We start from the raw sequence: 25,296 nt of genomic DNA on the forward strand, positions 1-25,296 counted from the left end.
TTAAATAAAAATATTTACAACTTTTAAATATTAAAATTCAGTATATATTGTAACGTCCCGTAAAATCTCTTAACATAATTTACAAAAAAAATATAACAATTTTCTAAAATAAGGTAACCGAAAATCCATATAGAAAAACTTTCAAACACATGCAAGAGTTTGGAAGTATGTGCATACTTAAAAGAAAATTACAATGTCATAATTTTAAAACATTCAACGAGCCCAAAATAATTTCTTAGTTATCATATGGGTTCATAAATTCCCAAAAGGTCGGTCCACATGTACATCCTCGCTGATAAACTTTAGCGCTCACTGATCCACTTAGCCTTTGAGCTTACCTACATCATGAAACAACTAGGTAAGTGAAATGCTTAGTAAGAACAACTTAACAAACATAACCACATAACAGAGCAAGAACTTAACTAACTATAACTAGGCAGATAATCAACCATGAATAGGATTCTGATGAAATTGAACCCTAACATACAATTTAAGAACGTGGGAACGTCCTAGCAAACTTATGGTCATGCCTCATAACCAAAATTTGTATCCTAACAGTACACCTACACGTAGAAAATCCCAGAACATACATACAGTCTTGACTGGTAAAATACATGCTTACTTACTCAGTCGTACTATAACATACATACTTACTTAGTCATTTGTATCATAACAAATATACTTACTTACTCATTCGTATCTTAACATACATACTTACTTACTCATTTGTGTCTTAACATACATACTTACTTAGGGTTCCAGAGGAACCTTCAACATAGCTTAACATTTCTTAGTACATCTTAACATATCTTACCATAGCGTCGACGGGTGTAAACTAGTTACATAGACAAATTGTGTTCATAAAATATGGTAAGTCAAAATAGTTTTGATTTATTGATTTTTAAAAAGATGATGATAATGATGATCATTAATTTGAATTTTGATTTTTTAATTTAAAATTAAAATTTGAATTATGGTTGTGATATTTTCCTTAAAAAGATAATACCATATTTTGTGGAAATGATTTATTTATTTAATTAATTAAATAAAATCAAATAGAAAAAATGCAATATTCCCTTAAAGGGAATAGTGCTACACGCATGACACAGTCTAAGGTGTGATGCATGTATATGATACTGATAAAGTATGAGTATTTTTTTATTTTATTTATTTAATTAACAAATAATTTGAAAATAGATTTTTTTAAATTTGGTAAGTTAGATATTACTTAAATCAATTCCTATCATCATTATGATTGCATTATATTATTATTATTATTATTATTATTATTAGTAATGTAATATACAATCTAAATATATTATGAGATAATAAGAGAAAAACAAGGGTGACTCAGAAGAGTTTCAGAAAATTGTCAGACAAGAAATTCTCATCTTCTTCACTTATTATTCCAACATTTCCCAAACCATAATCCAAGTACTCATGTATTGAGATAAACTTGTGATTTCTAAATTACAAACCTTTGTTCTCTGTGTGCCCACCCACATCTTGATGTGTAGAGAACACTCCGGAAGATTGTGGTCTGATTACTTAAAGCGTTGGATAAGAAGATCGTTAATTATACAAAAAGACTCAATGACACTTGATAGACTTCAAGAGGTAAATATTTATGTCCTCAAATATTTTTATACATGTGAATATAATATATAAGTATGTGTGTATATATATGTTTCATGATTAATGATAGTGCATATTAATGATTCATGTATGTATTCTTGAACATATAAACTATTTATATGAGAGGTAGACATTTTGTTGTTGTTTTTCAACTGGGCTCACCATGCTATTTCCCTACGCACTCTCATTAATCTTTGATGATAGATTCTTAGAGGTTGTTTATAATGGTGCTTTTGGGTTTATGAATTGTTCATAATATTTCTAGATGAAAAATGTAAGACATTTTTTTGGCATAGGAATTTTGTAATTTTACTTTCGAAAAGTAAATTTAAAAATTGTTGTAATCGGATTCAACGGAGTTTGGCACAAAAATCAAGATGATGACACCACCACCGCTGACCGACATGGCACGCACCATGAGATGCCCCTTCCTTTCCTATCCGTACGACCACATTTATACACCATACGGACCGTATGATCACGTTTGTACACCGTACGAACCGTACTACCCCGTCTGTACACCGTGTTGATCCGTACGGCGTGACTGTATGGCTCCGCCCATTGCCGCCTGTCGCCGCTGCTCGCGTGCTCGCCATCACTGTGACCGGCCGAGCTCCTCCATGCCGTCGGGACCCCTTGTCGTTGCCCCTCTTGATGACACAACTAGGGTTTGTGTCATGCAAACCCTAATGTGTTGCTACAAAAAATGTTTTAATTATTTAATTAATTAAATTTTGAAATTGAATTAAAATGGTTTTAATTTTAAAATTTATATAATTGAAATATTTTTTATTATTTTACTTAATTAAATTTTTTTTAATTATTCTCTTCCATAATTAAAATTGTTTTAATTAAAATATCCAAACTAAAAATTATTCTTAATTTTAATTTATTAAAATTAAATTGTTTAATTTTATTTTTGAATTAAATAATCCAAATTCAAATTTGGCCTTAGAAACTATTTGGGTGTTAAAACCCAAAGTTTAATTATTTTAAAAGGTTGTTTAAAATAATTAAAAGTTGTATAATTCAAAATGGATATGGAAAAGGGTGTCATTGGGTCAACAAGACTACATCTCAAGGCGTTCTTTGTCAGGCCTTAGCTAGTCTAGGTTACATTTTCATGTATATTTTGCAAGCGTTGTAATTTTTCTAGAAATACCCAAAAGTTACCAACCTGCTTTTATTTACTTATTATAAGTGTTTGAATATGATTAAACTGTTTAATATTTTGTCATGCAATATAACATATCATTCATATACCTACACAATATGCAATTAGCATGCATCACATTCGTGTAGAAACATGCTATTAGGAACGTCCTATATTTTATTATATGTTTATATATGATAATTCATATAATAATAAATTTAGTCTTAATTAGTTAAGATGATAACTTTAAAATTAAAGTTGTTTTATATATTATTTTAATGAAAAATGTTGTATTAAAATAAAAATGACATTCTCTTAATTAAAGAAAAATTAAAATTAGAATTAAGGGCACAATTTATTCATTTTATTTAGCTTAATTGGATTAGTAATTATTAGAATATCATTTGGTTAAATATAATTAAATTTATTTTTACAACTAAATTAAAAATATTGATTTTGTGAAAAACATATTTTTCCAAAATAGTGAGTGGGAGAGGGAGTTATAACAATAAGTCTCATGGCCTCCATTATTGGTTGAACACCGAGAGGCATAGGAAGGGCCTCGTGTCACCTCCATTTGCGGCCTCCCTAAGGAAAGGCTTCCGAATATGTTTATTTTATCTCAAGGTTGACTTCTCTTATGAGAATATAATTAATGATGTAATTCAAGTTTGACTAACCCTAAGACACATTCTCCAGTTAAGTCATTAATTGAAAATAATGGGCACTCCGAAGGTGTATCCAGGCTTTCGAGCACGACTAGTGCATCCTGACCAAACTAGCTGTAGTTCATAAGTCAAAAGATAAAAATGCGTTTTTAAGTTTTCACTTATGAAATTAAGATTTGTCTCAAAATGTAATAATTGAGGTTACCTTTCTCTTAGAACTCTTTATTTATGTAACTATAAGTTGTCTTAATTTTATAGAATAGATTTAACTTGAGTTGTGGTGATAGAATAAGGTTTAAGTTTTAAAATATTTAGTGGTTATGATTATAGTATTTAGTGGTTATGATTAGTGTAGTATATTATAGTTTTGTGATGTTAGTAGCCTTGTTTGTGGAAAAATGGCTGATTGCATAAGAATAAATTAATTATGGTATTATTAAGATTTGTTATGGATCGAGTCTACATAAAGCCCTAAATCCCAATAAGATTTTGGGCTTAGTAAATTCGAAATCATCCTAAAGAATTAGAGTTTGTTATTAGTTATGGTTGGTTAAGATATTTGTAGATTAAGTAGTTATTCTAGATAATTAAATAGAATTTTCGTAACTTTAGGGTAGTGTAACTTCGGACCCGTTTTTGACCCAGATATGTTATGATTTTGGAAAACGAGCATTTCTAAAAAGTTGTAGATGATTGAATTAAATTTCCAATGGGATAAAAATTGTCTAAATCGGACTCCTACAATTCTAGTTATATTGATTTTACTACTGATGAGTCCAGAGTTACGAGATTTAAGTAGTTAGAGGCTAAGATATTTTTTTCCTAAGTAGTTTGATGTTAGATTATTCCTCAATTATTTAATAAAAATATTAATAAGATAATGTAGATATATTTTCTATAGAAGTTAGGATTCTATTTTATTTAAATTTAAATTTGGATTATAGTTAGAATGAAATTAGATTTTTTGAGAGCCTATAAATAGAGCTTATTCCTTCTCTTTTTTTTTCATTCACTCTTGCTCCTCTTGAGACCATCGCACTCTCTCTCTCTCTCTCTCTCTCCCTATTGTTGTCGTGCCCACCATCAAAACACATACCCTAAGGCTGAAATCATCATCACTATCACATCTTCATATCTTTGAAACCCTAGTACACAAAGAGGTCACACGACCAAGGCTATCTTTCCTATTGTCAAAACCCTATAAGTAAGCATTTAATGATCTTTTCTTCAAGACCAAACTCGAGGTATAGTTAAGTTTTGATTGTGTTTGAGTTTTAGATGTATTAGTTTATGTTTTAATAATGGTATTATGTTTATGAAATAGGGTTCTAAGCGGGATTAGCATAAAAGGATTCAAGTGTAGTTTCTATGCACCACACTCAAGCTAAGGAAAATTAGGTAGTTTAGTTTATGACCTAGTTTGTGATATGTATGGCTGTAACATTTTAGGTACAAAAAGAAGATAAGTGTGGTTGGACCTAAGGTGTTCAGAAATGTATGACGGATCTAAGTGATGTCCGGTAGGCTCAGTTGCCAAAGTTGTATGACAGACTTATGTCCGGGGCTTAATTGCCACCCTTGTATAAGCACTTATATTTTTCTTATACATGTCTTGTTCTTATAACCTATGACTATGACCTATGATTATGACCTATGACCTAGGATATATTTTGATCTTGTATGATTAGTTTAAATTAGTGTTGTTATGAACTATTGTATGAACTAATGGTATGATTGTTATGACTAATGTTATGATTGCAGGATATAATTTATGATCTAGATGCGTGTGTGATCTTTGGTATGACAGTGATATAGGATAGATTATGACCTTGGTTTCTGTTATGAATATAATATTGCATGTGGAATTATTCGTTATAAGTTTATGATTGATTTCAATATGAATTATTGTGTATTTTCCTTACTGGGCTTAGAAGCTCATTCCTATCTTTTATTTTTGCAGAATAAGTTAACCTTAGATGACCGGTGGCGAGCGGATTCGCAATAGCAAGACTTGTGTGAATATGTGGGGGCCGTATAGTCGCGTGTTATTTTTCTTTGGAACTTATGAACTTTATGATTAAATGTTGCCTAGTTTTATTTTTATTTTATTGTAAAGACTATTATTTATTTTTCTTAAACCCGAGTTTTGTTTATTTTAAATTATCAATAAATAAGGCAACACATTTTACGATTTATTACGTTTATTTTTCAACATCTTTATTTTCTACAATTATAGCTAGAATTTAGGGTGTTACAAGTGGTATCAGAGCCATGGTTATATTGGTCCAGAATGTTCTCACATATTCATACAAGTATGAAAAAAGGGGTTGTCTCGTTACCAAGTAAGTACCTTGTTTTGTTTATATTATTTATAACCCTAGTAATTTACAGTTTATTTTGATTCCAGATTCTAGAACAATGAATCATAATGTGATTAGATTCATATTTGATATAGAGATTAGATCTTTAGTTTAGTAGATTTTTTTTTTTAAAATAAGAGGTTTTAGTATAACTTCCTTTAGTTCGTTATGAATATTTATTTGTTTTAAATAAAGTTTTATTTATTTATTTTTATTAATTTTGAAAATTTTTATTATGGATTTTTATGGATTTTGGTAATATTAAAATGTTTTTAAATTTTATTTTGGGCTCAATTGAAAATGCAAGGTTTAAATTCCTCTCTTATGGGTTAGCCCATTTGTGAAGGCCCATTTGCTTTGCATTATTAGATTGGATCTAATTAAAATGAATAACAATTAATAAGGCAAGGGTTGAAATTCCTGTCTTTTGGTTCCAAGTGGAAGTTAGGGGGCCTTAGTAGTGGGTACGATATACTGAACCCAGCCCTCCTTCATGGAAGATTCAATTGTTAAGGCCCATTTACCCTAGTTAGAATTAATTGTAATAGGATATTTTTAATAGATAGATGGACCTAATAGAAAGTAGTACAATAGGCTAGGTTATAATTTTTTGTTTGTTTGTCTTAGTTTTTACAATTTTCTCTTTCGAGGGAAACAAAAAAGAAAATGGAGCAGGAACTAAGAAGATCCAGAAGACTGAACGAGCAAGAAATAAACAGGAAAAAGGAAGAGGAAGAAGCCGAATAATGGATTCGTTCGGTAGAATCCATATTGGAACATACGCGCTTGGAAAACGAGGACCAAATCTCATGCGCCTCAAGCTTACTTAAGAAAGACGCCCGCATCTGGTGAACTATAGTGAAGCAGACCCAAGATGTCAATGTCATGACTTGGGAAGAGTTTATCCAAGTATTCCATAAGAAATACTACAACCTTGTGATTCTAGCCACAAGGGTGGACGAAATATGCCAAAAAATTCGACCGAATGGCCAAGTTCGTAGCGGACATGGTACCCACTGAGAAGTTACGAATTCAAAGATTCATAAAAGGGCTGAAGCCAATAATATCTCGAGACGTAAAGTTAGTTCGGGGAATAACCACATACGAATAAACGCTGGGAATAGGTCAGGAAACCGAGCAGGCGGAGGATAAAATCTGGAAAGAAGGAGCAGCAAGGAAAGACACCAAGAAAAACAATTATGAACAAAATGACAACAAAAGGAAACACGATGGTGGTCATAACCAAAAGGCGGACAAGAAGGGGAAAACTACGTCGGAAGGCAATGTGAATAAGAAGCCTTACGTTAAATATCCTTAATTCCCAATTCGTAGGGAAAATATTAAGGACAATGCCGATATAAGGCTAGAGGTTGCTTCAATTGTAGAAACGAAGGTCATCTTGAGAAAGACTGCCCAGAATTGAGAGACCAAAAGAAGGATGAAAAGCTAATACCAGCCAGAGTTTTCACTCTTACATAAGGTGAGGCAGAAACTAGCAATACAGTAATATCAATTCAGATCACAATCTCTAGAAAGCAATTCAATGTTTTATTCGATTCAGGAGCGACACATTCCTTTGTCTTTATGAATATTATAGATAGCTTAGGTAAGCTATGTGAACTTTCTAGAGATAAGTTTTTCACTGAATTACCCTCGAGGGAAAGAATGCTATCTAGTAGAGGGGTGCATAGCATTGTAGTTAGAATCGAAGGAAGAGAATTACCAGTAGATTTGATCAAGTTATATCTTAAGGACTATGATATAAGAAATGGATTGGTTAGCAAAATATGGAGCAACAATTGACTGTAAGGGGTAAGACAGTCAATTTTCAAATAGAAGATGGCAAGAAGTTCACTTACAGAGGAGTAATTTCTAAAACTCGCCTACGATAGTCTCAGCTCTCAAAGCTTAATGTTTACTCGGCAGCGGTTGTCAGGCATTTCTAGCCAGCATAGTAGACAAGTCATGAGAGATGTAACTCGAACCACAAAATGTCCACATAGTATGCAAATTTCCCAAGGTATTTCCAGAAGATCTACCAGGATTACCTTCGAGTTCGAAATAAAGTTGGCATCGAATACGACACCAATATTAAAAGCTCCAAATAGGATGGTGCCGACGGAGATTAAGGAATTAAAGATACCTCTGCAAGAGCTTTTTGACAAGGGTTTCATTAGACCAAGTTTTTCACCTTGGGGTGCACCAATGCTTTCTGTCAATAAGAATGACATGAGCATGAGAATGTGCATATATTATTTAGAGTAAAGTGACGATCAAGAACAAGTATCTTTTGCATCGAATAGATGATCTTTTGATCAATTGCAAGGATCCATGGTGTTCTCAAAAATATATCTACTAAGAGTTCTCGATATGGACATTACGAGTTCTTAGTAATGTAATTTTAATTGAAAAATGCACCAATCATGTCCATGGACCTTATGAACCGAGTATTTAAGGATTACTTGGATAAGTTCATGGTGGTATTCATTGATGGTATGCTAATCTATTCAAAGGCAGCAGCCGAACATGAAGGGCACATGCGACAGACGTTAGAAAGGTTCAAGAAACACCAATTATACACCAAGTTTAAGAAATGAAAATTCTGGCTAGAGAAGGTGGCATTTTTCGTATAAAAAATGGCATAAAAATAGACCCTACCAAGATGGAAGTTGTGAAAGATTGGCCCAAGCCTAAGAGCACCACTGAAGTAAGAAGTTTTCTGGGCTTAGCAGGATACTACAGATGATTTGTTGAAGGGTTCTCCAAAATAGCTACACCCTTAACAAATTTGACAAGGATTACTTGGATAAGTTTGTGGTGGTATTCATTGACAGCATGCTAATCTACTCAAAGGTAGTAGCCGAACATGAAGGGCACCTGCGGCTGACGTTAGAAAGGTTCAAGAAACACCAATTATACTCCAAGTTTAAGAAATGCAAATTCTGGCTAGAGAAGGTGGCATTTTTCGTATCCAAAAAAAATGGCGTAGAAATAGACCCAACCAAGATGGAAGTTGTGAAAGATTGGCCCAAGCCTAAGAGCACCACCGAAGTAAGAAAATTTCTGGGCTTAGCGGGATACTACATATGATTTGTTGAAGGGTTCTCCAAAATAGCTATGCCCTTAACAAATTTGACAAGGAAGCAACATAAATTTGTATGGACGGAGAAGTGCGAAGAAAGCTTCCAAACGCTAAAGGACAAGCTCATAACAACCCCAGTTCTATGCATCCCAAATGATAAGGGCAAGTATGCAGTATATTGCAACGCATCAAAACAAGGACTTGGATGCGTTTTGATGTAAGATGGAAAGGTTGTTGCATACGCCTTGAGACAACTAAAGGAGTACGAACAAAGGTACCCGACCCATGACTTGGAGTTAGCAGTGGTTGTCTTCACTTTAAAGATTTGGAGGCATTATCTATACGGAGAGAAGTGCGAGATCTATACGGACCACAAGAGTTTAAAGAATTTCTTTACACAAAAGGAGCTCAACATGAGGGAACGAAGGTGGATGGAGCTAATTAAGGACTACGATTGTGAGATTTTGTATCATCTAGGAAAGGCTAGTGTTGTGGCAGACGCGCTTAGTAGACAAAGTTATGGTAGCATATCGATGCTTAAGAGGATTGCACAACCTTTACAAGATGATATTAAGAAATCCAAAATTGAGTTGATAACGACACAATTAGCTGATCTCACAATCAAGTCAGCACTTATGGATGAAATTAAGGAGATCATCAAGAGGATGAGTTTCTTCTTAAGAAAAAGGTAGCACTACAAAGCTCAGAAAATGTTGATGTTTTGATAACAAAGGAAGGTATGCTACGATATAGAAACCGAGTGTGTGTCGAATCAGGACGGATTAATTGAAAGTAACATGTGAGAAGCGCACACCACTCCGCATTCACTTCATCCGGGATTGACCAAGATGTACAACGATTTCAAGACAATGTACTAGTGGTCGGGAATGAAGAAAGACATAGTAGAGTTTGTAGCAAAATGTCTTACATGCCAACAAGTTAAGGCCCAACATCAGAGACCCGCTGGAACATTACAACCGTTTGAGATTCCTGAATGGAAATGGGAAGATATAGTGATGGATTTAGTGATGGGATTACCAAGGACCACCAAGCAGCATGAGTCTATTTGGGTGATAATAGATAGACTCACAAAATCTGCTCACTTCTTGCCAGTAAGAATAGTTTACAATGCTGAGCAGTATGCAGAGCTTTATGTGGTGGAGATAGTAAGATTACATGGAGTCCCAAAGATGATAGTCCCTAATAGAGGATCAGTTTTTACCTCAAAGTTTTGGGAAAGCCTACAGCATGCCATGGGCACTAAGCTAAAGCTAAGTATGGTATTTCATCCTCAAACCGATGGTCAGTCAGAACGTACCATTCAAATTTTAGAAGATATGCTGAGGGCATGTGCATTAGACTTCTCAGGATCGTGAGGGAAGTATCTACCCTTAATAGAGTTCTCCTACAACAACAATTATTAGGCCGCGATAAGCATGACACCTTATGAGATGCTATATGGACGAAAGTATTGATCACCACTTCATTGGGACAACGTTGGTTAAAGACGATATTTAGGACCTGAAGCTCTAAGAGAAGCAACATAAGCGATAGAAAAGATAAGACAAAGAATGTTTGCCGCTCAAAGTCGCTAGAAGAGCTATGCCAACGCTAAGAGGTGAAACTTTGAGTTTTCAGTAGGCGATCAGGTCTTTGTCAAAGTATCTCCAATGAAGGGGATTATGCATTTCAGAAAGAAAGGAAAGTTAAGCCCGAGGTTTATAGGTCCTTTTGATATATTGGAAAAAGTAGGGCAAGTAGCATATCGGTTGGCTTTACATTCATCATTACCTGAAACACGTAATGTTTTCCATATATATATGTTGAGAAAGTATGTATCAAATCCATCCCATGTGCTCGATTACGAGGCTCTAGAGTTAAAAAATGATTTTAGTTATGAAGAACGGCCAGTACGCATTGTAGAGCGGGGAACTAAGAAGTTAAGGTCCAAAAGTATCCCAATAGTTAAAATCTTGTGGAGCAATAGCACTAAAAGATAGGCAACATGGGAATTGAAGCAAGTTATGAGGGAACGGTATCCCGAGGCTTTTAGTAAGTCAAATTTCGAGGATGAAATTTCTTTAAGGACAGGAGAATTGTAGTAACCGAGGTTACCATTCTCTTAGACCTCTTTATTTATGTGGCTATAGGTTGTCTTAATTTTATAGAATAGATTTAACTTGAGTTGTGGTGATATAATAAGGTTTAATTTTGAAAAAACTTTAGTGGTTATGATTATAGTATTTAGTGGTTATGATTAGTATAGTATAGTATAGTATAGTATAGTTTTATGATATTAGTAGTGTAACAACCCAACTACTCTAGAATTTGGACCATTAATGACTACTATACTAATCTTAAGAAAACGTACATATAAAATAACCATAACTTTATTTAAAAACTGTAAAGTAAAGGTTAAATACATAAAAATTAATTTAGGATATGGGATCCCATTGTTTTGAAAACAAAATATAACTTAAATAAATTAGTTACAAAATTAAGTGCGGAAAAAAATAATACATAGAAATCATAACTAAAAGACTTAAAAACTTCATCCTCGAATCGAACGCGCAATCCATCGATTCCATCCTGCCTCAATACACATCCCCAAGCTGCCAAGAATATTTCTGCCGCCATAACTATTTTCCTGCACATATAAACATAAAGGAATGAGCCTAATGCCCAACAAGGAAAATCTAACACATAAATCATATACATAAAATTCATATCAACATATACTAAAACATATCATAACATATGTCACATATACTATAATGGCCATTATTACTTGGGGTCCCATAAACTAAACAAGTCATATGCCCATTAGATTCAAGGGGCCTGCTGGCTAAGCAAGTCATATGCCCATAAATTTATTGGGGCTTGTTAGTTGTACAGGTCATATACCCAAGTCTACAAACATACATATCACACAAATCATAAGTTAACATAACACATAAATCATAAGATAACATATGGCATAACACATAATATCCTATCCTATTTTCCTTACCAATATACCGGGATGATGAGAACAAAGTCGGGATTTTGGAACACTCCTAAAAACCATAATATAGAGGTGAGTATTCTAAAAGAAATCGATGAATGAACTAAAAACCACCGAGAATATTCTTACCGACAAGAAACCTCAAGTTCGAAGAACTTAGATGCCTAACCAAGAATAGAGAAGACTGAGTTAGAACTATAAAACTAATGAAACAATACTGAAAGGAACTAAGAATTGGATTACCTTTGAAATTGCTATGATCGAACTACACCTCGAAACCGAAATACACACTATGAACCTTACTTCCCAAGTGTTTATTAAGCTTATAACCCCAACCCAAGTGTTTATCACTCTATAGTCTCACTAGCACTTGGAAGGCTCTGATCAATGCTTGAAGAAGAATGAAAAGGCTTGGTGCTAGGTCCTATTTATAGAGTTCTAGGAATAAAAATCTTCTTTTTTGGCTTTGAATAAAAATAATAAATTTAATTGAAAATATTTGAATATCCTTGAGCCAAAGGCTTAGGAATTGGTCAAATTGTTCAGAGAGATTTAAGGATTCAACGCTTATTTTTTTAAAACAGAAATAATAAAAACAAATAGAATCCTAACTTCTTACTCCCTAAATCTCGTAACTCTAAACTCCCCTGCAGTAAAATCAACATATCTAGAGCAATAGGACTCTGATTTAGACTCTCTTTATACCGTTAGAAAGCTAATTAAATTATCTACAACTTTCTAACAATACTATTTTTCAAAATTCATAACATAACTGGGTAAAAAATAGGTTAGAAGTTACAGTACCCTAAAGTTACGAAAAATCAATTTAATTATCTAACCTAATCCACAAATAAATAAAACTATGACAAATGTCATGCTCCTAACAGATTCTGGTGAAGAGTAAGTCTTATATTTCCCTTATTTTATCATTGAAATAATAATTCCTTAATAACCATACATATGACAAGTGTCATATTCCTATTGGCTCTATCTAAACCTTAGGAATAACCATGCTCATGACAAATGTCATATTCTTATTACCTCTATTTAAACCTTATGTTATAATAATTATCATATTAATAACCAGCAATATTAATCAAACCTTATGTTATAATTAATATTCTTAAACTATAGGTTAAACTTATAAAATCCATAACTATTGTTAGGAGTTTCCAACTAAGTCCCGGCTTGAACCAAAATCCACAGTTATAACATACTATAACTACTACTAGCTATTACTATTACTACTACTATCTAGCTAGCTAAGTAAAGTTCTTGGATTCTACAAGTAGCCTTGTTTGTGGAAAAGGGGTGATTGCATAAGAATAAACTAATTATGGTATTATTAAGAATTGTTATGGATCGAGTCTACATAAAGCCCTAAATCCCAATAAGATTTTGGGCTTAATAAATTCGAAATCAGCCTAAAGAATTAGAGTTTGTTATTAGTTATGGTTGGTTAAGATATTTTTGGATTAAGTTGTTATTCTAGATAATTAAATAGAATTTTCGTATCTTTAGGATAGTGTAACTTCAGACACGTTTTTTACCTAGTTATGTTATGATTTCGAAAATTAAAATTTAGAAAAAGTTGTAGATAATTGAAATAACTTTTCAACGGTATAAAGATTGTCTAAATCAAACTTCCACAACTCCAGTTATGTTGATTTTACTACAGGTGAGTCCAGAGTTACGAGATTTAAGTAGTTAGAGGTTAAGATATTATTTTCCTAGGTAGTTTGATGTTAGATTATTCCTCAATTATTTAATAAAAATATTAATAAGATAATGTAGAGACACTTTCTCTAGAAAGTAGGATTCTATTTTATTTAAATTTAAATTTGGATTATAGTTAGAATGAAATTAGGATTTTTGAGAGCCTATAAATAGAGCTTATTCCTTCCCATTTTTTTTTTCATTCACTATTGCTCCTCTTGAGACCATCATGCACTCTCTCTCTCTCCCTATTGTTTTCGTGCACCCCCATCAAAACACATACCCTAAGGCCAAAATCATCATCACCATCTCCTCTTCATATCTTTCAAACCCTAGTACCCAAAAAGGTCACACAACCAAGACTATCTTTCTTATTGTCAAAACCCTATAAGCAAGCATTTAAGGATTTTTTCTTCAAGACCAAGCTTGAGGTATAAGTTAAGTTTTTATTGTGTTTGAGTTTTAGATCTGTTAGTTTATGTTTTAATAATGGTATTATGTTTATGAAACAGGCTTCTAAGAGAGATTAGCATATAAATGATTCAAGTGTAGTTTCTGTGCACCACACTCAAGGTAAGGAAAATTAGGTAGTTTAGTTTATGACCTAGTTTGTGATATGTATGACCCTAACATTTCAGGTACAAAAAGAAAATAAGTGTGGCTAGACCTAAGGTGTTCATAAATGTATGATGGATCTAAGTGATGTGCGGTAGGCTCGGTTGCCAAAGTTGTATGACAGACTTATGTCCGGGGCTTAATTGCCACCCCTGTATAAGCACTTATCTTTTTCTTATACCTGTCTTGTTATTATGACCTATGATTATGACCTATGACCTATGTTATGACCTATGATTATGACCTATGACCTAGGATATATTTTGATCTTGTGTGATTAGTATAAATTAGTTTTGTTATGAACTCTTGTATGAACTGATGGTATGATTATTATGACTAATGTTATGATTGCAGGATATAATTTATGTTCTAGATCTGTGTGTGATCTTTGGTATGACGGTGATATAGGATAGATTATGACCTTGGTTTCTGTTATGAGTATAATATTGCATGCGAAATTATTTGTTATAAGTTTATGATTGATTTCTGTATGAATTGTTGTTTGTTTTCCTTACAGGGCTTAGAAGCTCATTCCTTTCTTTTATTTTTGTAGAATAAGTTAACCTTAGATGATCGGTGGTGAGCGGATTCCCAATAGCAAGACTGGTGTAAATATGTGGGGGCCGTATAGTCGCGTTTTATTTTTCTTGGGAAATTATTAACTTTATGATTAAATGTTGCCTGATTTTATTTTTATTTGATTGTAAAGACTATTATTTATTTTTCTTAAACCCGTGTTATGTTTATTTTAAATTATCAATAAAGAAGGCAACACTTTTTATGATTTATTACATTTATTTTTCAACATCTTTATTTTCTATAATTATAGCTAGAATTTAGGGTGTTACACAAAATCAATTTGAAATTAGTCTGACCTACCCCAAGGCTGGTCCATTAATTTTCAAATTAATTTAGCGTGGATTAATATATAATGTTTTGGGTTTTTATATGTTGCATTCATGCATCATGTTTAGTTTTTCTAATATTATCTGGTATGTATTATATGTTTTAATTCATTATATTTTATTTATTTATTTCCAGCAACAATGGTTAATTCTCTTAATCCTGATCAAGTACTTGAAAACTTGGGAATCGACACACACCCCATTGATAGAATCTTGGAAATAATTCTATTTAGTCTTAACCGCATAAGAAGATTGTATGAAGGAATTCACATTGTCCTTGGAACACAGAACTTGTACGGAGCGATCTTTGATCTACCTCCAGAGGTTCCAAGTTATTCATCCAGCTTTTATGAACATGAAAAATATGGTGAATGGATGAGATTGAATCACCTGACATGTCAATGCATTTTATCGACCATGCATGGCGACATTAAAGAAAGATATATGGTTATTGAAACTACATACGAGATGTGGGCCTTGATAAAGAGTGATGCTCTGGCATATGCTCAATTTTAAGAAACGGGGTAAATTCGATTTACTCAAAAACTCTTCTTTAATATTTTGAATAGTTGATTCAAAATTATGCTACTAATATTATTTTTCATTTGTTCCTGTTTTCAAGGATGCATAAATCTTTTGAGAAAAAGAGTAATTGCATTGAAACCAAAGCGAAGAAGAAATGATGAAGACAATTGAATAAAGAAAATATTAGTTTAGAAATTTATTTTGTTTACTTTAAAAAAAATTTAAATTTTTAGTCATTTTGAAATAGTTGATTTTCATTATAAAAGAAGCTAATAAGTTCTTTCTTTAAATTGCTTCTAGAATTCTTTCTAGAGACAATATTTTAGACTCCTTTATTTGATGAAGTGAACAAGTTTAATATTTATTTTAAATAATAAATTCCGTTGTTATTTTTTTAAATATATTTATTCTACCTATTTTATCAATGAGTATAAATAATAATTATGAATTATTCATTATTGTGCAAAACATAGATGTAATAAAGAAGACATATTATTCCAACAACAATTAAGTGAAATATATATGTGAATTATTTTTTAGATCGGTTCATAATTAAATACATACATAAAACAAATGAAAGACAATATTTTATTAGAACCATTCATTGGTTCTCTCCCTGTTTATATAGTCTATTAATTAAAGTTAACAAAAAGATATTTCTCTAATAAAGGCTCAAAAATCACATAATTATTTAAGCTAATACATAGAGATGTATGTTGACCTTTTAATGTTCAAAGCTAAAAGAGATAATAAATAGTAAGTCAATATTGATTGACATTTATTTAAGATATGTTTACCTTTATTGAATGCAAAGAAACTTTCTAGAAATTTTCAGGCATCGTTCAAAGTAAAATCACTTAAAGACATGTTTGATCTGATCAAAAGGAAGTCTAAACTTGAATTAGGAATTCAAGTAATTTGCATGTGAACTTGGAATTCAAACCCAACTCACATACAACAAGAATGCTAAGCAACATTAGTATTTTGGAAATGGAATATAATCATATTAGTTAAGATTAAATAGATAATGAGTGATCATTATCGTCTTTATTATTTCTATAATTTTGACACTTGTTATACTTTGTACATCTTTGATTATACATCATTAAAGACTTAAAAGTTGGGATTCACAAGTAGTTATGTGAATAAATTGAAAATTTTCCATGAAGTCATTTAGTGAAACAATTTAATAATCATAAAAGATTACAAAAATGTTTATATCTCTTAAATGCTACTTTAATGAAGCATGATTATTATAATCACTATATTTCTAGTTAACTTGTACTAGAAATAATGATTATAAGTCAAGTAAGCGAGTTGCTGATAATTAACAATGATAAAACCAAATAATTCACAAATTATTTAAAGCTTTATTGTAGTGGGAGTGTTAGTTAGTAACTACTCCGTTACAAACATAATTTTATAGTTGGTTGTGTGTAACACAATCTAACTATATTTCATTCGTATACTAGCACGTAATGAAATATTTTAATAGAAAACAACGGTTGAAACTCCATGAATCTAGAAATAGAATTTGGAATTCCTATGACATCTGGATTCTTGAACATCCAACTAAAGTTCATTAAACTTTAGTTTCCAATAGGATATTTAAGATGAAGAGGAGAACATAGAAAATTATAGATTGTTCAAAGTAAGTTTAATAGCTAAAGGCTATAAACAGAAAGAAGAAATTTATTACTCGGATAAATACCTTCTACTATAACAAAGCTTAAATCTGTTTACATACTCTTATTCATTGCTTTATACATGGATAATGAGATTTATTAAAATGGATGTCTAGGTAGTCTTTTATGAATGACTTACATGACAAAACCATTTGAAGATATTGACCAGAAAGATTCGAAATAAAAGATCAAAAGTAAAGTTAATTGCAAGGCTTCTTAAATCCACCTTTGGATTTTAACCAGTTATCAGATCTTAAATATCTTTGATTTGATCAAAGATTCAGTTGTGATTCTTCTTCTTCATGTTGATAACATTCTGATCATTGGGAATGATGTAGAGAAATTATCAATTCAATTAAAATAAATGGTTAGCTGAACATTTCTAAATATTAGATTTGGAAAAACCAAATATGTTTAATACATTCAAATCTATAGAGATTGAAAGAACAATCTTTTGGCACTGTCTCAAGCAGCTTATATAGATAAGAAGCTTAAATACTTTAGTTTACAAAAGTCCGAGAAAGGCTTTTTGCCTTTCCGGTCAAGAGGATGAACAAGAAAAGAAGGACATGAGATATTTTTCCTACAACTCAGTGATGGACTGTTTATTGTATCAAATGTTATGCCTCAAATTAACATTTGTTAAACGGTGGGAATAGTCAACAGTTGTCAATCCAAATTTGAATTGAGTCATTGAATAATTATAAGGACTTGATTCTTTGAGTATCTTGAATATAATAGAGATTATATGTTTGTGTATTTAGGCAGTGACCTAAAATCCCAAAGAATGAAGTGATTTTAAACTAGATAGAAATCTTCAAAGATTGATATCAGAATCAATTTCTATAACTGTGGAGGAAACACATTAATCTAGAAATGTGTTGGACATTTCAGAATAGTATATTCCACCATAGAAGCAGAAATGTAACAGCTATTGAGCAGGAAAATAGGCTATTTGATTCAGTTGATGTGGCACACCAATTTTTTTTTATTTTAATAATTTTGTGCTTTGTTTTATTTAATTTTTAAGTGTTATGAATTATTATTTTTTTAATTGTTAGAATTGTTTGGTAGAAATTGTGTGAATGTAATTGTTAATTATTTTATTAATTTAATTTGTGAATGAAATGAGCTTTGATTGAATGTACTAAGGTGCATGGTAAGTAGAGATGCACCTTAGTAATTAAGTGTGTGCATGTGCATGGTTGCATGGTGTACATGTAATAGAATTTTCCTACACATTAATTCTATTTATTTGAATTATTTTATTTAATTAGAAAAAAAAAATAAAGAAAGGGTAAAGGGATATAGGCGTGTGGCATAGTGGGAAAGGGAAGGAATTGTTTTCCTATTTTATGTGGCAATTTGATGATGTAAATTGATGATGGCTAGACAAATTGATATTTTTCTTGTTTTAGTTTAATTGAAAAATCCCTTTATTTAAGACATTAGAATAAACAAAATTAATGGAAACTTACCCATTCCCATTAGAACTAGTGTGGCTAGGTTAGATTAAAAGGAAGGAAAGAAAAGAAAAAAGAGAATTATGCTCTTGGTGTCGTCGGCTAGGAGAGATAGAGTCAACATGAAAGGCTAGAGAGAGAGAGAGAGAGAGAGGGCGTGAAGGCTAGGGAGAAAAGGAGAAAGAGAAGAAGGTGACTTCAATTAGGTTTGTGTTCTTGTTCCTCTTTGTGATTTGACTCTCTACCCCTTTTGTTTTTATTTTCTTGATGCTAAGACTTTTGTTTTCTTGGATTATTGTTGTTTTCTCTCTTGTGTGGGTTCAAAAAACTCTAGGGTCCCCAAGGTCATTGTGCTCTTGTGTTCTTGAACACAACCAAGGAAGGTAATAGAAATTTTCTCCAATATCTTGTTGTTTGGGTGATTGTAATTCTCTTGGGTCATGTTTGGGTTTTGTTTTGTAAATAGGATTTGTAATTTGTGGAATCTCAATGTATGGTTATTTTGATGAGGTGTTTACGTTTTCATAGTTATCTTAATCAATGATTTGTGATCATGATTATTTTGATAAAAAAAAAAGAGATGTATGATTAAGTTTGGCAAGGGTTTTGGTTTTGATCTACAAAAATATGATGGTTTTGGTGTTTTTATGTTTATGGTCATGTGGGTTCGGCCAAGGCATATGTAAAGATTTAATGTTAGGGTTTCTTGTCTCTTTGCATGTTAGTTTTCATCCTCTTTCTATCTTGTGATAATTTGTGATATTAGAAACATGCTAGGAATTTCTTGGGTTTTGGAAAACAATAAAGAATGGAAGCATGTTGTGGGTTTCGGCCTAGGGTTTCTTGTAGCATGTCTTATGATTGTTTAATCTTTAGATATGCCTATGATTTAAATATCTAAATGGTGTTAGGATTTCTTTCTTAGGGTGATAATATGTTAATAGGTGCATGCTAGGATTTGTGTTTGGACTTGTGTTGATTAAGCATGTAGGTTATTGTATGAGTTTTGAGAAGCATAATGTAAAGATGAATTTCATGATTAAATATGCTTGCTAATTTTTGTGTGTAATTGGTGAATAATTTGGTGAAATAATGATTTGCATGCATAAGTGATGTTCCAAATGATATGTTGATTTTTTATGTAAATAAAATGGTATTTGAACTCACATTAAAATGATATTTTTACTCAATCAATACCTACGGTTTTTTTTTATATATTTTATGAAGAAAATATAAATTTTAATCCAAGTTTATGATTTTTGAGTGAGTAATTTGTTGCTGGAAGTTTTGGATAAAAAGAAGAAATGCATTTTTAAATGAAAGAAATAATGCGTGTTTATTGAAATAAATTAATACCCTAAACTATGCATATATTAAAATATAACCATGAATTTTCACATTTTTAATAAGTGTAGCTCTCTTTATTTTTAATAAGAAAATGTTTGGGTTTAAATTTACTTGTGACTTTTAAACAAAATAAATAGTTGCTGAAAGTTTGGATTAATAAGTTAAAAATAATTATTTTGTTTAAAAATAATGGGTTTACACTACACAAATTAAGTCTTAAATAATACAAGTGAAAATGTATTTTTCCCATACTTAAAAAATATATTTTCTCACACCAAATCTTGTAATTTTGTTAATTTTAAAAGAAAATATTATTTTCTAAAGGAAACATGAAATTTATAAGTACTTCTAAATAATTTCCTGCTTTGTTATTTTCTATGCAATTTAAAATAATAAATGGAATTATTATTTTATGAAAAACTAAGAAAAATGCAAAATAAATTATTTTTATGAAGTAAAAATAATGTATTAAGTGGCTAAATCAAACTTAGGGATTTAAAGAAGTAAATAATGGTGAAGGGGTCATGTTGCTGAATTTTATTTGAAAAAGTTAGAAATGAGCATGTAGAAATTATCGTTTTTAAGTCACTTTTTAACAATACTCTCACGTATTCATGTCACATGCAAATGCACTTTTACGTTCAAATATATGCCTATTATTCAAACATATAATTTTTCCTTGGTAACCATGCATGGATAATAGGTAGAATTGGCATTATTCTTTTGTCATTCTATGTGAAAAATGTGCATGTTTAGAAATTATGGATAATATATGTGTTGGGCACAAAAAATCTCATGTGATGCTAAAGAGAACTAGTTGATTATGATTATAGGCTCATTGTGAAGTTTGTTCCATTATTGCTTTACTCGAACCTGAGGTAAGAAAGTTAGATATAATCTTTTTGTTTATGCTATGAAACGGTAAAGTAGGTTTGTATGAGGATTAAGATATGCTATGTATGATGATGTACTATGTGATATGAAGTATGAAGTACTATTTTGAGATGATATGATGAATTTGATGAATCATGTATTCCTTTTGTGTTGATATGACTGGATTGCATGTGTTTTGTATGCTGCATGAATAAGCAAATGGTTGATAGCGTGTTGAACGCGACACAACAAAGGGGTTACTAAGGATATAAGACGTAACCCGGTTTTCTAAGGTATGACGTAACTCATAGGGCGGACGTGCCTAGGTTATTGATGGACCAGAGCCTCCTGTTTACCTCAAGATGTGACATGGACAAGAGAGGGGGTCGTGTTCACAAGGATATGACGATGATGTTTCAATATGATGATGATGTTTATGAATCATGTATGATGATGACGTTTATGTATGATATATGATGTTGTATGAGTCTTACGATGAGATTATGTTGTTGTTGTGTTATCTTTGTATGTTGTTTGTACTTCCTTACTGGGCTTTTAGCTCACCCCCTTACTTTCCCTCTTTCAGGTAATAAATATGGTTTCTCTTTGGCACACCCTGTGATGTGAGGAGTTCTGACGTCAGAGTATATATGGCGTTGGGGTATCCTATGGGCGAATAAATGATCAACTTAAACGCCAACTTTTAAAGAACGATGTTATGGATTTAGATTTCAAAATTTATCAGTGGGACTTGAACTACATTCATTTTAAACGTTGCATGAGAAATTTTGTTTTTATTTTAAACTATTTGGCCTAACTTGCATGTTTTTGCAAGGCTCCACTGGATTTTCATATGTTAAGTGGCTTTTCTTCTATAATTTTATGAGCATGGAGATGTTTTATAAAAGTAGTAGTTTAGGGCATTTTTACAGTTGAGTTCTTTGCTATTATGGAAAGGGTTTCAGACTTGAATAAGCTACTAGTATCTCATTGCGAAAGCAATGGAGATATAACTATTCTGGAAGAACTGAGAAATCATGAGAGGGAAAAGCACATGAAATGAAGTATCATTTAATTCAAGAAAATTTTACATAATTGATGTAACGATCTTGAAGATAGCTTCAAAACAGTTTCTTACAAAATTCTTTATGAATATTTTGTTAGACAAATTTGTTTAGGATAATGTAAGTGACACATTGAGAGAGATGCCTAAATTTTCTTTAGGGCAAGTGGAAGATTGTTGGGAATAATACCCTTAAAGCAATTGTAGTTGACAAATATTTTAAATGAAATCAATAATTGAACTGAATTATTATATATATAAACTATGTCTGATATTATGGTGATAATAGTAAGTAAATATCAGAAAATTCCAAAGTTCATCTAAGTGGTCTTAATCTCATATTGGTATGAGAGGATTGAGATTGAGATAATGAACTTAAAACAATTCGCAGTAAAATAAAGTTATAGAATTTTTAGATTAATATCTGTTCGAACGATTCACTAGTATTATGAATACAAGTGACCTAGATCCGGGTCACTAGTATAGTAGGACACTTTAGTGAATGTACTTTATATATAGTGATATATATAACTGGATCAACTGTGATTTGTTAATACTGGTTTAAATATCATTTCTTAGAATTAATAATACACATCAAACGATGATCATATACATGATGTTCTTAATCCTGAGGTCACTATGAACTCCTATATATGTCATCTGATCCTTTGATTCATGCGTTAAGGTTTGTCAGAATGATCAGGCTAAGAACAATTATTTTGGGGACAAAATGATATATATGGCTGGGGACATAGTTTAACAGATATGGAATCTATACCTTCTTATAGATTGAATAATGTTTCCATATTGGGCTGACTTTTGGAACTGAAAAGGTTATGAGCGCTCACGTTGCAAGCTTGTTGTGACACAACCTTCACTAGTAAAGTCAATGGTACACTAGGAACTATATATAGTTAAAAGGGTAAAACACTAATTTTATTCCCTTTTAATTATGAACCATTAATAAGGGATTAAAGTTGTATGTAATGATTATATTAATGGACACTTTATTCTTTAATAAAGTACTCTGTAAATACATGTCTATAATTATCAAGAGTTCAATCTCATATTTATATTGGAGTAATCATGAGATTAATAAATGTGATTATTTAATCAAAGAGCTTTGATTAATAATCTAAAATTGATTGGAGCTTGATATTATAGGTTCATAGGTCCCCAAGGTGGCTCTAACAACACCATATCAAGGTAAGAGTTGATAGAAGAGTAAAACTATAATTTGAAAATTTGAGAAGAATTTTATTTTTTGGGTCAAATATATAATTATATGATAATTGACGTTGAATAATTAATTTGGAATTAATTATTAAATTTAGAAAATATATTTTGTTGACACCGTTTTTTGTCAACTTACAAATGAAGAGTAATTAAATAAAAATACCAAAGGAAACAAACAATATAGACACGATTTTTTACGTGGTTCAGCAGTTACAATCTGCCTAGTTCACGAGTCTATGTTATTCACTTATTGGAATTCTCTCAAAGCTTTCTGGAAGCAATTTTATAGAGTCTTCCCAATACAAATTTTTCCCCTCCCCACAAACGAATTGTTCCACTCTATTTATAGAGTGGTTCAACGAATATCTTCCCACAAATTTCGAGGAGTTATGATACAAATCAATTAAAATAAATACAATTAAATGCATACAGTTACTACGTGCACGTATATATCCCATGATATTTGGGATTTAATAACAGATTAAACCCGATCCCTTAAACATAGGGATTGTACAAGAATAAACACGTTCACCCACAGACCACGAGCTGAGATATTAGACTTTCAAGTCTTCGAGACCGTTCATCCATCACGAACTCGACATCTCGGTTCGCCTATGCTCTCAGCAAGTAATGTTGTTGAGATCATCCTCTCCGAGCTCACAATGCTCGAGCTCGAACCATCTTGTCAGATGGTAGGAATAAATAAGGAGATTTATACAAGTGTTAAACTATTGTCATTGTGAATTCGAGCCTGACTTATAACCTTGGAACCCCTTCGAGACCATATAGTTTCCAAGCTTACCAATTCAGATGTTGTCGCATTTACTGCTTAGCAAGACTGTCCTTGACCTTCTCATTAATGTTGATTATATGATGAGAATGCTTATTTCAAGCTTACACCTTACGAGCCTGAGTTTCGAGATCAAAATCTCCATTCTCGAATCTGGGTTTAACATTTTGCCCCCTCAAAAGTATTGGTTTGAATCCCATGAGAAGGCAACTTTTGAACTGCCACTTTCATTCCCCTGTTCAGGCCTAGACTGTTGGTTTCCAACTCGACTGCCGCTGCGAGATGGCCTCCGATGTGCAGTTCGTGGGACCTCTCGAACTAGCGAGAGGTGCCTTATTGGTGATGGTGGATGCCTTATGGGTGATGGTGGCTGCCTCTCATTGTCGGGCCTAGATGGTCCAGAGTTTTCCCGGTCAGATCCAGGTTGTTATGTGCAGCATCAGGATTCAGGTTTCGAGCCGCCGGGGAGGGGGGGGGGGGCTCGGTTATTACCCATCCTGTTGGTACTTCTGTATTCGAGTTGGAAGTAGCCTCAGCCTGGTTACTTCTCTGGGGCCTTGGCTAAGTTGGCTGAGATGCTGGTGGTGGCACTTGCTCTGCCCTCCTAGCGGTCGTGCTCCCACGGGGACATCCCCTAGCCCTCCGAGGAGGTGCTTGGGCTTTAGCAGCCTGTCTGGCTAATTCTTCGTTGCGTTTTGTTGCCTCTGCCAATTGTTTGCGCAATTGGTGATTTTCATGTTCCACAATTGACACATATCTTTTAGGATTGTAATACATATCCTCGTCAAGCCCGGGGGTAGGTGGCCCCTGAGAGTTGGACGAATCACTCCTTTCTTTAGGAACCGGATCCACCATGGGGTTCTTTCCAGGCTGTCGGGGGTAGTCCTCAACATGAGGAGTCTGCTCCTCAGGTATCTGGAGCAATGGCTGCTCACCAATACTGAGGTTACTTGCAGCAGCCATTGATGATTCAGGAGGCTTTTTGATTAAACAGTCTCACGTCTCGTTTAATGGCTCTAAATGAAAGCACCAAACTGTTGACGCCATTTTTCGCCAACTTAGAAATGACGAGTAATTAAACAAAAATACCAAAGGAAACAAACAATATAGACACTATTTTTTACGTGGTTCAGCAGTTAAAATCTGCCTAGTCCATGAGTCTTTGTTATTCACTTA

This window comes from Humulus lupulus, chromosome 4 (genome assembly GCF_963169125.1).
Source record: "Humulus lupulus chromosome 4, drHumLupu1.1, whole genome shotgun sequence".
NCBI lineage: Eukaryota > Viridiplantae > Streptophyta > Magnoliopsida > Rosales > Cannabaceae > Humulus > Humulus lupulus.